Source organism: Pseudophryne corroboree, chromosome 1 (genome assembly GCF_028390025.1).
Source record: "Pseudophryne corroboree isolate aPseCor3 chromosome 1, aPseCor3.hap2, whole genome shotgun sequence".
Lineage (NCBI taxonomy): Eukaryota > Metazoa > Chordata > Amphibia > Anura > Myobatrachidae > Pseudophryne > Pseudophryne corroboree.
The window spans coordinates 160,960,468-160,976,910 of record NC_086444.1 but is presented as its reverse complement, the minus strand read 5'-3'; positions in this window follow the sequence as shown (position 1 = coordinate 160,976,910).

Sequence of the window (16,443 nt, the reverse complement as noted above, 5' to 3'; positions counted from 1 at the left end):
TATCAGGGACATTACATTGGGGATCGTGGTATAAGGTCGGGAGAGAAATAATAACATATCATCCGCGAAGAGAGCCGTCTTCAGAACAACATCGCCAATTCGAATACCATCAATAAGTGGAAAATTACGAATGGAAACCACAAGGGGTTCAATTGCTAGCGCAAACAGCAAGGGGGAGAGTGGACACCCTTGACGTGTGCCTTTTTATATGGTAAATGGAGTAGAGGAGTAACCGTTACATATAAGTTGAGATTTTGGGGAGGTATATAAGGTTTTTAATAATAAAATAAATGAAGAAGGGTAACCGAATTTTTCTAAAGTAAAAAATAAATGAGGCCATGTTATGAGATCGAAGGCCTTTTCTGCGTCTAAAGTTAAAATTACAGTGGGGGGGGGAGTCACGAGTACTAGGAACAGTCAGATGTTGAATAGTAGCCAATACCCTTCTAACATTCCGAACAGAGTGGCGTCCGCAAATGAAACCTGTTTGATCAGGATGGATAACTTGCGGTAGAGAAAACTTCAATCTATCGGCCAAAATTTTTGTTAGGATTTTGTAATCTAAATTTAAGAGGGAAATGGGACGGTATGATGCGGGGTTAGAGAGGTCTCGACCTTGCTTTGGGAGTACCTTGATAATGGCCGAATTAAAATGAAGAGGAATCGCGTTAGAATCAATAATGTGGTTATAGAAAGCCGTCAGGTATGTGTCTATTTTTGGAGCTAGGTGTTTATAGAATTCTCCTGACAATCCGTCAGGACCGGGGGCCTTGGAGGGTTTTAACTTAAAAATCGCCTGTCGGACTTCTTCGCAAGTGATCGGAGCCATCAAGGAAGAAAAATCTTCCGCCGAAAATTGTGGAAGTTCTGGGAAGTCCCAAGCTTGAGAAGGGGATTGAGTATTGAAAGGAGATAAGGGTGAAGCAGAATGAGGAGAATATAGGTTTTCATAATATACTTTCATCATATCTGAGATTTGTTGAGGGTCGGTGGTCAATGCGCCCTCCGTAGTCATTAACGGGTGTACTATCATAGGAGTGACAGTGCCTTTTAAGAGGTTTGTGAGCATCTTACCAGTTTTATTTCCAAATTTGTGGAATTTATAGTCAATTTCAAATTTGTATTTATCTCCCATAGATGATAATAATTCATTAAAGTGTAATTTTTGTGTAAGATAAACGTGTTTATTGGCAGGGGATGGATTCATATTATAGGATTGATATGCATCTGTAAGAGCTTGTTGAGCAGATAAATAGGATTGTGCATATTTTCTTTTGAGTGCCGAGGTATAAGAAAGAATTTCGCCTCGCAAAACAGCCTTGGAGGCCAGCCAAAAAAGGGACGGGTCAGAATCAGCATGAGATTTATTAGTATGAGAGTAAGTATCCCAGGCAGCGTCTAACATATCACCAAATTTAGAGGATGTTATTAATTGAGATGGGAATCTCCATTGGGGGGGGGGGGGGTTTGTTTACAGGCCGTATGAGGAGTGAGAACCAAATCAAGGCATGATCGGAAATTGCTATTGGTTCAATGTCAGAGTCCGTGATTTTCGGAAATAGTTGGTGAGATATAAAAGTGTAATCAATGCGTGAAAGAGTGCTGTTTGCAGCAGAAAGGCAGGTATAGTTTTTATCCGTAGGGTGTAAGGCTCTCCAAATATCTACTAAGTGTAGGGATGAACATAAATGTGAAATACCTAGTTTGGGAAGGTGAAGGGGAGCTCCAGAGGAGTATGAGCGGTCTAAGTAAGGAGAAGTAATTAAATTAAAATCTCCACACATTACCAGGTTATTATGGGCATGAGGGATGAGTTTGGAAAGCAATTGTTGGAAAAATGTTTTGCTATAAGCGTTGGGCGCATATACATTGCAAAAAATATATGGGATGTTATATAAAGTGAGTTCGACAAGGAGGAGCCTTCCAGCAGGGTCTGCATCAATTCGCGTTACCACAACTGGTATATTACGCTTGGCAAGTATGACTACCCCGCGTGCTTTGGAGTTAAATGGGGCATCTGCAATCACGGACCACTGAAGCATTTGAAGTTTAAGTGTTTCTATGTGTGTGAGATGAGACTCCTGTAGAAAGATAACGTCTACATTTTGTTTATTCAGATAATGAAGAAGTTTGCGTCTCTTAGCCGGAGAATTTATACCCCCAACGTTAAGGGAACCTATTTTGATTTCAGTCATTTAGAGCATGAAACATAGTATTAGTGAGTAACTGGGAGCAGCGAACAAGCAAGAGATCAGTACATGCGTATCTATGTGGAATGGGGAGAGGAGGGGGAGGGACATAGGTAAAACAAAGCAAAATAGTAACAAACCAGAACAAATAATGAGTGATGTCTGTGTAATACAGACGGAAATCCGGTAAACAGATTACAAGCAACATTGAGCACAAATACTGTGGAATTTCGACATAGTGCTCCGGTCGACAAAATCACCACATAAGACGTGGTATACAGAATAGAGACCAATAAGTAAAAGGCCGAGGCCTTAACATTGAAGTTGAAAAAGAGCAGTCATATTATGTTTATGGCTAGAAACCAGTGGCGTCACAAGGGGGGTGCGGCCCGCTCCCGGGTGTCACCCGCCGAGGGGTGACACCAAAATGCCGGCTCCTGCTTAGAGACAGGAGCTGAGTGCTGCACTGTTATATTAAGTGCAGCAGTCGGCTCCTGTCACTGTGTAGGAGCCAGCACTGCAGGCACAGCACTCCCCAGGAGTGAGCCTGCACCTCCTAACCCCCCAAGTTGAAAAAAAAAACGGGTGTCGGGACGCGAAGCCCCGCCCTTTCAAGCCATTCAAGCTGATAAACAAGGGATGTCAGTCCGCAAGGCCCCGCCTCTTTTGCCGCCGCACCGGGTGTCTAAGAGGTGAGTGACGCCTCTGCTAGAAACATATAACTATAACCACCTATAGTGAAGGTAAGATGCGGGTAAATGAAAGTAGTATTAAGGTAAGCAGAGTGCCTCCAAATATAGTCCTGCAACTTGAGAAAACCTGAAAATATAGGTATGCATTTAACATCATACGACCATCACATCGCAGCGGTAAGTCTGTCCTGTGGTGAATCATAAATCTAGAAAGCCATAAATCGACCATCCAGCGGGATCTTTATCAGGAAAAGAAGATTTATTTATTTAGAGGGGACAAGGGGAGGGGCGTCAGAAATATCTTCCTGGGTTTCTGAGGCTTCATCATGAAGATAGGCTATGGCGTCATCAGGGGAAGTAAAATCCAGCGGTTTGTCTCCTCCATAAATTCTGAGTTTTGCAGGATATAACAGAGAGAATTTGCGTTTGTCTTGAACTAATTTAGAGCACACTGGGTTGAAAGCTTTTCTAGCCCTGGTCAGTTCAGCAGAAAAATCCTGAAAGATAAACAGGCGAGAGTTGTCCCACATCATGGACCTCTGTTTGCGGGAGGCTGTCCAAAAAGCCATTTTATGCAGATAATTAAGGCAGCGATATAATGTGACCCGCGGGCGGCTGTCGGGAGTATGTGGAGGGGGGCCCACTCTATGTACTCTTTCAATTACGAGATCTTTGCAGGCGTCAGAGATATTTAAGATGGACGGCAGAGTGGTCTGAACAAAGGTAGCTAGGTCAGCACCCTTGACAGACTCAGGCAAGCCCACTAATCTAATATTGTTCCGTCGCGAGCGATTTTCTGCATCCTCTAGTCTAGACGGTTCCATAGTTGGTGATTCTCTTTTTGTAAACGGAGAATGGAGCATTGAGTAGACGCCATATCATGACTTAAAACCCCAATTTGATTATCATGAACAGACACCTTGTGTGTGAGGTGCTGTAACTGCTGTGTAATATCAGCCACAGCCTTAGACAACAGAGGGCCCATAGTGCTGGTGATTGCAGTGGCCAGCTCAGAGTGCGTTATTGGGGCATCTGATGAGAGACTGACCTGTGGAGAGTCCTTCTGAAAGAGTTCAGTAGCCGTCTTTTTAGCCGCGGGAGACGCCGGCGGGGTGCTGTTACTCGGCGCCATGTTGGGATTGGCACGTTTTTTCTCCTGTCTGGACGGCTGCGGGAGAGAGGAGGACTTCGGCGCGGCCCCGGAGGCTAAATATTTCTCCATTAGGCTTCGGCTCTGAGCGGCAGTGTGAAACGGTCTCTGTGGAAGCCGTGAAAACGGCTTTTAAAAGCTAAGTGGGATCTTGTTTCACGGAGCGACGCTGAGAGCTCACCTCACAGCATCAAGCCGGAACCGGAAGTCCTAGTATTTGCTTTTTAAAGGGAGTTGTTTAATAGGAAAATGCAAAATACCTTTATTAATAACTGTCCAACCAATATGACTTCATTACATTATGATATTATATAACAACCCTGCCAAACCATAGTTCTGTTGAGGCGCAGAAGTATACAGACTTGCTGTGCCTAAAATATATTTGAGGCAAGCGCTACTGCACTGGAGCTGGGCACATCTACAGGTGCTTCAAACTCAACACTTTCATTTCTGTGGATCTTACAGCTGACAGTGCCCAATTTCACACAAGTCTGTCCTATTATACAGCACATCAGGTTTAGTAAGAGGGAATTGCTTCTGAAGATTTATACATAATTAAACACCCAGCAAAACAATTAGTGGCCCCAGCTGCAGAGCTTTCCTTATGAGAACTGCGAGAATTGTTTTATTATCACTCATTATTCTGAAATAGAAGAACCCTGGTTTCACATCTGAGTTCCCCATGGCGCACAAGGGATGGGCATTACATCCAGATAAATGAACCAGACCCTATCTGCCTTCCTCTGTAAAAGCACAGTGCAGAAGTGGTGGGTACTGCTCCGTTTTACAGGGCACATTATAAAACTGACACATAGGGGTATATTTACTAAGCTCCCGATTTTGACCGAGATGCCGTTTTTTCTTCAAAGTGTCATCTCGGTTAATCTCGGTCATTTACTAAACACTAATCACGGCAGTGATGAGGGCATTCGTAATTTTTTGCTAGTTCAGGTAAAAAATTACGAATGAATACACCATCGGTCAAAACGCGGCTGTTTAAGTATGAATCTCGGTCATTTACTAAGAAGTGCAAAGCAAAAAAAGAACAAACACTGCCGTGAAAAATTACAACTCGTAAAAAAGTGCTAAAAAAAAACAGAACTTTTTTTTTAATTCGTGATTGGATAGGCATGCACGGATCCATGAGATCCGTGCATGTATATCAGTGGGAAGGGGTGGGAAAGTGCTTATTTTTTTAAAAAAAATTGCGTGGGGTCCCCCCTCCTAAGCATAACCAGCCTCGGGCTCTTTGAGCCGATCCTGGTTGCAGAAATATGGTGAAAAAAATGACAGGGGTTCCCCCATATTTAAGCAACCAGCATCGGGCTCTGCGCCTGGTCCTGGTCCCAAAAATACGGGGGACAAAAAGAGTAGGGGTCCCCCGTATTTTTAAAACCAGCACCGGGCTCCACTAGCTGGACAGATAATGCCACAGCCGGGGGTCACTTTTATATAGTGCCCTGCGGCCGTGGCATCAAAAATCCAACTAGTCACCCCTGGCCGGGGTACCCTGGGGGAGTGGGAACCCCTTCAATCAAGGGGTCCCCCCCCCCCAGCCACCCAAGGGCCAGGGGTGAAGCCCGAGGCTGTCCCCCCCCATCCAATGGGCTGCGGATGGGAGGGCTGATAGCCTTTGTTGTAAAATAAAAGATATTGTTTTTAGTAGCAGTACTACAAGTCCCAGCAAGCCTCCCCCGCATGCTGGTACTTGGAGAACCACAAGTACCAGCATGCGGCGGAAAAACGGGCCCGCTGGTACCTGTAGTACTACCACTAAAAAAATACCCAAAAAAACACAAGACACACACACCGTGAAAGTATAATTTTATTACATACATACACACATACATACATACTTACCTTATGTTCCCACGCAGGTCGGTCCTCTTCTCCAGTAGAATCCAAGGGGTACCTGTTGAAGAAATTCTACTCACCAGATCCAGTGGTCCAGGCTCCTCGGATAATCCAGGGATAATCCACGTACTTGAATAAAACAAAAAAACGGTTGCCCGACCACGAACTGAAAGGTGACCCATGTTTGCACATGGGTCACCTTCCCACGAATGCCAGAAACCCACTTTGCCTTCTGGCTAAGTGGGTTTCTTCAGCCAATCAGGGAGTGCCACGTTGTAGCACTCTACTGATCAGCTGTGTGCTCCTGTCCTCACTGACAGGCGGCACACGGCAGTGTTACAATGTAGCGCCTATGCGCTACATTGTAACCAATGATGGGAACTTTGTGCCCTGCGGTTGACCTAAAGTGACGTCACCGCTGAGCAGAAAGTTCCCATCATTGGTTACAATGTAGCGCATAGGCGCTACATTGTAACACTGCCGTGTGCCGCCTGTCAGTGAGGACAGGAGCACACAGCTGATCAGGAGAGTGCTACAACGTGGCACTCCCTGATTGGCTGAAGAAACCCACTTAGCCAGAAGGCAAAGTGGGTTTCTGGCATTCGTGGGAAGGTGACCCATGTGCAAACATGGGTCACCTTTCAGTTCGTGGTCGGGCAACCGTTTTTTTGTTTTATTCAAGTACGTGGATTAACCCTGGATTATCCGAGGAGCCTGGACCACTGGATCTGGTGAGTAGAATTTCTTCAACAGGTACCCCTTGGATTCTACTGGAGAAGAGGACCGACCTGCGTGGGAACATAAGGTAAGTATGTATGTATGTGTGTATGTATGTAATAAAATTATACTTTCACGGTGTGTGTGTCTTGTGTTTTTTTGGGTATTTTTTTAGTGGTAGTACTACAGGTACCAGCGGGCCCGTTTTTCCGCCGCATGCTGGTACTTGTGGTTCTCCAAGTACCAGCATGCGGGGGAGGCTTGCTGGGACTTGTAGTACTGCTACTAAAAACAATATCTTTTATTTTACAACAAAGGCTATCAGCCCTCCCATCCGCAGCCCATTGGATGGGGGGGGACAGCCTCGGGCTTCACCCCTGGCCCTTGGGTGGCTGGGGGGGGGGGACCCCTTGATTGAAGGGGTTCCCACTCCCCCAGGGTACCCCGGCCAGGGGTGACTAGTTGGATTTTTGATGCCACGGCCGCAGGGCGCTGTATAAAAGTGACCCCCGGCTGTGGCATTATCTGTCCAGCTAGTGGAGCCCGGTGCTGGTTTTAAAAATATGGGGGACCCCTACTCTTTTTGTCCCCCGTATTTTTGGGACCAGGACCAGGCGCAGAGCCCGATGCTGGTTGCTTAAATATGGGGGAACCCCTGTCATTTTTTTCCCCATATTTCTGCAACCAGGATCGGCTCAAAGAGCCCGAGGCTGGTTATGCTTAGGAGGGGGGACCCCACGCATTTTTTTTGGGGATTTTACATTGTTTAATTAAAAATAAAAAAAAAAAAGAACCCCAGCACGGATCACACAGATCCGGCCGAGATTGATTGTAAAAAAAAACGGCAGTGTTTTGCTAATCACTGCCGTAAAATTAGGTAAAAAAAAACGAATGACATCGACATCGGAAGAAAAGAAAAACCCGAATACGACAGCTTAGTAAATCCATCGTAATGAATTCAAAAAGTTGCAGTTTTACACTGTCGATGTCATTCGTGATTGAACTTTGACCTATTTTCGGGAATTACGAATGTTAGTAAATGTACCCCATAGTGTATTTCTGATGTTTCTTTATGTTCCAAGTTAAATAACAGCTAGGTAAAGGGGAAGAGACAATGTGATAGGCAGCTGTGCTTTGTACCTTGTGTTTAGGTTTTGTAAACCATGCACACCTGTTCGCAGTGAAAAAAAAATCTCTCCCTTAACTCATTAACATACAGTACTAATACGAAAGATGTTCCCATAGGTGTGACTGCACTAATAACTTACAGCCCATTACTATTTTCTAGCATCTTATATGACCCCCTCTAGCCTCTTCCTACCACCAGATTGACATACATGTTGACATTCACAATGTCAACAATGACAGAATTTTCGCAGAGAATTTTAGGGTTACAGTTATGCTGCAGTTAGTGTAAAATTTAGTCTGAGGTTAGGGTAGGGGTTAGGCTGCAGTTACTGTAAGGGTTAGGCTGCAGTAAGGGTTAGGCTTCGGTTACGGTAAGGCTGCAGTTAATGTAAGGCTTAGGATATGGTTCGGGTAAGGGTTAGGCTGCAGTTAGAGTAAGGGTTAGTATGCAGTTAAGGTAAGGGTCAGGCTGCGGTTAGTGTAAGGGTTAGGCTGCGGTTAGGATAAGGGTTTTTTCTGTGGTTAGAGTGTTAGGCTGCAGTTGGTGCAAGGGTTAGGCTGCAGTTAGTGTAAGGGTTAGGCTGCAGTTAGTGTAAGGGTTAGGCTGGGTTAAGATAAGGATTTTTTCTGTGGTTAGAGTGTTAGGCTGCAGTTGGTGCAAGGGTTAGGCTGCAGTTAGTGTAAGGGTTAGGCTGCGGTTAGGATAAGAGTTTTTTCTGTGGTTAGAGTGTTAGGCTGCAGTTGGTGCAAGGGTTAGGCTGCACTTACTGTAAGGGTTAGGCTGCAGTTAGCGGAAGGGTTAGACTGCGGTTAGGGTAAAGGTTAGGCTGCAGTTAATGTAAGGGTTAGGCTGCACTTAGTGTAAGGGTTAGGCTGCAGTTAGCGTAAGTGTTATAGGGTAAAGGTTAGGCTGCAGTTAATGTAAGGGTTATGCTGCGGTCTGGGTAAGGATTAGGCTGTGGTTAGGGTTAGGCTACAGTTAGAGTTAGGCTGTGACTAGGTTTGGGTTAGATGACCAATTTATAGAAAACTCCATCAACGGTAAATTAGCACACTTCCTTGGACACAAATCATCACATGTCCTTGTGCACATAGCCATCCATGTAATAGTGCCCCATTTTTATTGAAGCACACATTCTGCTTATTCTTCTCTACAATGTTTCCTCCATGGTGGAGAGCGAATTATGACCTTATCACTCTGTTGTACCCCACATAGCCCATTTCCTTCTATCCTTATTGTTCTCCCCAGTGTTTCCTTTATGGTGTTTGGAGAGTGATGAAATTATTACTGAGTTGCCTACAGCACCATAGCCATGTCATGCCTACGAGACAGGGGCCCCAATTCTGGGAAGTAAAGCTCTACCTGCAGCTCCACAGGCTGCATGGTGCCTACCTGAAGCATCTGCAGTAGCGCTACTGACTGCAGGATGCTATCAAGGCACCCTGCAAGTCAATTGCAAGTGCCAAGTGAAAGTCATGCTGCCACCTGCATAGTCTTGCATCCTGTGTGACACACCGAATGCACAGCCACCAGTTCAGCCTCAGGGAGATTGCTAGATTGTTTGAGGAGTCAGGGAGATAACCCACTACTCAGGAAGTCTCCAATATTCAGGGAGTGTTGGCAAGTATGGTCGGTTTAATAACTTGTTTTGGTTATTAACATGCAAGTAAGATAAATACTGTACGTTATTTTAACGTTAATGTGTGAAATTAGCCATCTTCTGGAAAGATATAATAATTATTATTGTGTATTACTGAGAAACACTTGTCTGTGATCTTTCAGTGCAGAGGTTATAAATAATATGACATTAGTGTCACAGGATCTTCAGCCAACAGTTCAAATTAGGACATTATAGCATAGAGTATAAAAGGGAGAGAAACACAGCGGTATGGCTAGTTACCTTAAGAATACAGAAACATTAATATTGACAACAGAAAACTACCTACAGCTCCATCTAATCTGCTTTTTTTTCTGTCATTTATAAGAGATATTTTCTAAAATCTTTTCAGTGCAACTCATCCTCAGGTAAAGGAGTAAAAATTCAGAACAAACTTGCTAGAGTCAGGGAGGGGGCGGGGTTGATGAGTCAAAGCGGCAGGTGCGTAATGACACTCAAAAACGCTATCCAGTGTAACTTGCCAAGGAATGGGTTGGCACAGTCAAAGTGCTATCTCTCCCCAATCTTGAGGGCATATGTAATAGGGTCCGAGTTTGCCAGAGGTGCGGGATGCCGGCCGATCTTGGATGGTTTTTTAACGCGGCATTCATTTACAAGGCATGGTTTTGCCTTGTAAATGATGGGCACTTAAAAAAATAAAACATCAGAGATCGGCCGGCATCCCGCACCTCTGGCATAATCGGACCCTATTACATATGACCCTTGGTGTCCAAAGACTCAGAGGTACCCTTGTTTGAAGGAGGTGAGTCACCTTTGTCAAATGATATTGATGTCCTTGTGTAACTGTGGCTCTACTTAAATGTCAGTTCGTTAAGTGTAGAACAGATGACCTCTTCTTTCACTCCTTTAATCAGTTCCTCCATCAAAATCTCTAATTTTGTCCACCAGGGACTGGCTTGGAAAAACCACTGGGTGCCATGACATCTCCTCTTATACTGGCACTCTGTTACTCTCTCTAGAAGATGTTCTGTAATAATTCCTTTTTATAGTATAGTAACACAAGGATGAAGGAAATAGAAACTAAGAAAATATTTTTTCTCTTCAGAGAGTTGTAGAATTATTGGGATCCCTTCAGAAACATGTATTTGTTAATTTGGTCACTACAGATAAAATATTCACGATATTCTTTGCATACCATACTCTATTTCCTCTAGTAACAGTCTATTCTAATAGAGTTCCTTCCTCATACATCTGTATATATTCGTTTTAACAAAATATGCTCTCTCAACCCACTTTTTTAACTGTACAGTAATTCCACCAGTAGAATATACAGTACATGTATTGCAATTATAATTAGATGTAATCTCCGTTCCAAATTACTTTTTTAAGTATTGCCCTAGTACTTTATTCTAACATAAACATATACCTTGTAGCACTAAACATACACATCCCACCCACATTTAATACATTTTCTGTCTCAAACATCACTTTAAAAAGACTAAACACTGGTATCAGTGAACAGAGGACTGTTTCCAAGTATGACTTAGCCTATCAACGATTGTCCTGGCTTTACCAAAGCAGTGTTGGTGCACATAACTCCTGTTGAAAACCCAGATTTTTTTATGCAGTCCACTGCTCTTCCACTGTGGTCTTTACTGCCCTCCTCAGGGAGGTGTAGTCTTTATATACTGTAGGCAATGGTAGATAGGAATATGCTAGGTACCTTACAAAAGGTTACTACAGTTCTCTTCAGAATAGAATTGCATAGAATTAGTAGTTTCCGCAGGCCAATAACAGTAGGTCCATAATTCTGCCTTTACTGTGACCTAAAATAACAATTTAAAAAGCTTATACTGTTGCTCATTTGGGAGGATTACTCCAACACATCAGTAAAGGTTTATGCTTTTTGATCAAGGTTTATAAACAGAGGGAATTGACACTTGAGGTGCATACACACGGTGCGATATTATAACCTAGCGATTTTGACTATATAGTCAAAATCGCAAGGAGAGTTAGCACATATCACACCAAGTGTACACAGCTTGCGATACCGATGCACACTCCCGCAGGGTCGGTATCGCAAGGTTAGATAGACTGTTCAGGCAAGTCAGTTTTGACTGTTTAGACTAAATATAGTAAAAATCGGCCATTGCCAAAATTGCAAGCACACATAGTAATATCACAGTCAAAATCGAAGCTAGCCAAAATCTCACCGTGTATGCACCTTAAATTTGCAGTGAGTTTTGTAAAGTTTATGAATTTGATGTCTCCTGTCTCTTATTCATATCCTAGGTGTCATGTTACATAGCATAAGAGTTGGTGCTGATATTGTTTAGGCTTCTATTCCGTCACCACTAGACTGCTACGCCTGGGTAGTATAAGCTGTCTGGTACAGGCATTATAAAAACTTCTCATCACATCTCATCACATCGGCCTTTGCTGATGACACCTGGCAGCTGACACTGAAGGATGCCTTGATTTCCACTTCCTCAACAAACACTTGGGAGGCTGGCCCTTTATCAGTGGCCATTGTTGTCCATGCCTCTCTCAGTCTCTCCCACAGCCGGAACCACAGAAGCAGCTGCCATGTATCAGTTACTATCCAAATCTGTCCTAACTACCACCCCTGCCATCAGCCTATGTGGTCTATTTACTAAGCCTTGGATGGAGATAAAGTACCAGCCAATAAGATCCTGTCATTTTTCAAACACAGGCTGTAAAGATGCCCATACACCTAAAGATTTATCTTCCAATCTGGGGCAATATTTACTAAGAATTCAAGTTTGTCCGTTTTGTGGTTTTTTTTCTAAGTCCCAATCCGGGAATTCACTAAGCACCAATCTCGGCAGTGTTTGGACTATTCGTAATGGTTTGATTTGCAAAGTTTCGAAATACGAATGAATAGACCATCGGTCAAACGCGGCTGTTATTTCATACAATACGGGAATTCACTATTCATTCGTATTTGGGTGTTAATTTCTGAGTGCTCAATTGCGGTCGTATTTTTTTGCGAATTGGTAAAAAAAAGCGGCAAAAAATAGACCTGCTTTTTTCAATCGTGTTTACATGTCTTGCAACTAAAAAATCAATCACACCTTAATTAGGATGCCTATAAAAGGATGTTAGGCCCATTTCAATACACCTACACTCAGAAATGGCAGCAGGACTGTGGGCCAGTGATCTTTTGTGTGCTGTGGGATTCCTCAGACTCAGACATCAGCCTGTAAGTACCCAGGGCCAAGAAACTGAACATGGTCAGAAGGTTGTACAGGTTCCGCGGAGGCTGCACAGGCCTCGTTTTTTTAGGGGGTGTTTAAACTTGAACACATTGTCCGATGATAAGGTCATACAGATGTTCCGTCTAAATCGTAACAACATTTTCCGTCTGTATGACCTTGTCAAACTGGGCCTAGACCCTGAGACAGCACGCTCTCGCTCTGTCTCAGGCCTGCACAAACTCCTGGCTGTGTTGCACTTTATGGCTACTGGCAGCGTTCAGGCTGTGTCTGGGGATGTCATAGGAATCTCACAGCCCTCATTTTCCAGAATCTTAACACAGGTGATGTATACCTTACTACCTCTTCTGTTTTTTGTTTGTTTTAATTTCTCGGTGGCCAGTTCTGTCCTAAAATCTCATGTTTATTGTTCTTTAAAATATACACACAGGTGTTGGCTGTTTTGCAGCCCCACATCGAGGCCTCAATCTGCTTCCCTACCCAGGAGTCTCAGTGGCATGCCGTCAGGGTAGATTTCTATGAGCTGGCTGGCATGCCCAATGTGCTTGGAGCCATACATTGCGCACACATTCAGCTGAGACCACCTAGGGGCAGGCCGCACATATATACTAATCGCCATTTCGAACACTCCACAAATGTGCAGGTGGTTTGTGATGCAAATCTCAAAATAATGAGTGTTGTTGCTGGTTACCCTGAGGGCTGCCATGACTCCTTCATCCTCAGTCAGTCATCCCTCTTTGATAAGTTTGAGGACGGACAAATGCCAGATGGATGGCTGATGGGTATGTAATTTGATATGTGTAGGCCTGCGTATACTTTGTCCAAATACAGGTGCAGATGTATTAACCTGTAGAAGGCATAAGGAAGTGAGAAACCAGTGATCTGTGCAAGGTGATAAAGGCACCAGCCAATCAGCTCCAATATGTAAATTAACATTTAGGAACAGATTGTCTGCTGCCTTTATTACCTTGCACATATCACTGGTTTTTCACTTCCTTATGCCTTCTACAGGTTAATACATCTGCCCCACAGTGTGTTACTTATGTGTTGCTGTATCTTAACATGAATCACGTTACTATATCTGTCTTTTAAGTGATGGAGGATATGGCTGTTTCTCTTGGCTTCTAACTCCATTGTCCCGACCTGATACCCCTGCTGAACACAATTACAATCATGCACATAAGTCCACGCGGAATGTGATAGAAAGATGTTTTGGTGTGCTGAAATCTAGGTTTCGGTGTCTGGATAAGTCTGGTGGCCTTTTGTTGTATAGTCCCTCCAAGGTGACTCAAATTGTGTTCTGTTGCAGCTTTCTTCATAACATGTGTTTGCAACAACATCTGCCACATGTTGAGGAGGAGGAGGAAGAAAGCAGCCAGCAAGCAGAGGAATTAGAGACATCTGGTGATACTTGGAGTACAGATGTAGGGAGGCAGGTTAGGCAAGAGCTCATCACTCGCTATTTCTAAGGTAAGTTTGGTTTGCTTATTTCATTTGTTGTGTAATCATAAATAGATGTTTTGCCATTTTTATTGCCAAAACCATTACTCAGAATGTGTCTGTCTCCTTGACACATACAAACATACCCTCGCTTTATGCAAAACAAATGTCGCATGTGTATTGTGTGTATTTTAAAACTCAAAACAACAGATTATGAGTGGCATGCATTAAGTCTGGATAAGTGATCGTAAACTTGCAGTGCTAATTTATTACAAGCACACATAATCCATTTAGTATTTTACTTTATCATTGTGTGTAACGTCCTAATGCACAGGTTCACAAACTCGGCCCTCAGGACCACACACAGTGCATGTTTTTCACGTAACCCAGTAGAAGCACAGGTGTATGAATTACTCACAGACATATGTTAAAAGGTTCACAGGTGGAGCTAATTATGTCACTTGTGATTCTGTGAGTAGACCTGCAAAACATGCACTGTGTGGGGTCCTGAGGGCCGAGTTTGAGTACCTGTGTTCCCAAAAAACACTCCTCAACATATAATATGTTAGCCTTGAGGAATACATGTGTCCCTATGTGTGATGCTCCATCATATTTAAGGGACACAAACTTACTGTAATCAGAAATAATTTATTTCCTAATGTATGATGCATTAAACTTGCTGATGTGTAAGTAAATACATAGTTTGCCACATATATACATTATTATACACATTCTTTGTTTTTTGGTTAAAAACTTCTTATTTGTTGGTTTCTGCATCATGTGTAATAACATTCTTACTAATTTTTAACACACACAAACATGTCCCGACAATACTGACATTCATTTTGTCAATGTTTTTTTTTAAATTCAATGCCAACATATTAAAAGCTTTTTACGCAACTCAGTTGTGTTCTTCTTGTAATGTTGTATAGAGAAGAAAGGTAAAATAGTTCTCAATAACATTGTAATTTGGATTGTCTGCAGGAAATGAGAATGATTGGAATCTAGAAAGAGTAATGATTAGAAAAAAAATAAGAATTTACTCACCGGTAATTCTAGTTCTCGTAGTCCGTAGTGGATGCTGGGACTCCGTAAGGACCATGGGGAATAGCGGTGTCAAAGTCAGAAAAATATCTCTATGCACACTACCATATTTGCACCTCACACAGGTCCGTGCTGCGCGTGCGTACGCTCTCCCGTACGTGCGCATACTCACAGTCGCGGGCACCCGCAGGCGCATGGTATGCGTATTTACGGTAGAGTTTATGCGATCGTAGCGTGCGACTCAATCATTACATATTTTCACTAATAATGTATTTTGTAGATCATGGTCCCTTTGATAGATTCTGAAAGTTTGGTTAATATAGAATGTTTATGAACAGAGGAATCCCTCTTTGTTTGATATGAAGGGTCAGACAGGAGTAATACAGTGGTGTTTAGTATCCATCGGAAGAATATTTAATTAGAAATATTCCGGTGTTGGTTTGAAACAGATCAATCGCTCGTGCGAATAGTTATGGACATAAGAAGTTTATGAACATTTACTTTATTTGCACTTTATTACCCATGCGGCGGGAAACCCAGTTTCCCTCCCACCTGAGCAGTTGGAAATAGTCACAGCCCACCTGTATGAATCAACCTATGACCTTTTGTTATAATGCGAAGCCGAATTCCTGTGTCCAATGAACAATGAGATTGTAGGGACCATTGAATTGTATTGTGTGTGGGGCATAAATAGGCAGGCCGACCGTATCCAGTTCACTCTCTTCAACGGTTCTCATTGCTGATAATCGGGAGCTGGATATCGAGGCGCATGCGATCGTTTCCCTTTGTGCGTAAGTTTTCTCCGTAATCATATTGTCTTACTGTGAGCCATCTCTCTCTCTCTCTCTCTACTCTTTCTCTCGTATTTTCCTTTAATTATATTGTATTGTATTTCCTGTGTAGTTTATCTGGTTAGTTGGTTTATGTTATATTGTAGTGTATCATTTGTACTGTGATTCCTTTTGCAAGTATAATAGTTATAATACATATAATAGGTTTTGGACCCTAAGCCCAGGTATCTGTGTATTCTTTATAAGGGTTAAGTATTCTCTGAGCGTCGGTGCTGCTCAAGCAGCTTTGTAGTTAATCAGGTTACACCAGGTTGCACTTACACTCTGTCTCCACACTAAGGTATACTGTGTATCTCATCGTTAAAGGTATAGATATAAAGGTTTAAACGTTGTAAGCGTCTGCACCGCTGGTGATCTCCTCGTGGTCCCGAGCGTACGCTACGCTATAGCGAATCATTACGTTAGTCGGCAGCCAATAGAGTGCCTGCCTGTGATCATTGGGCCGTAAGCGAACGTGACGCTTGAGCGTCTCGACTACGGTTGAGCGAACGCTACACAACTTGCGTACCCTTACGGTACTTCT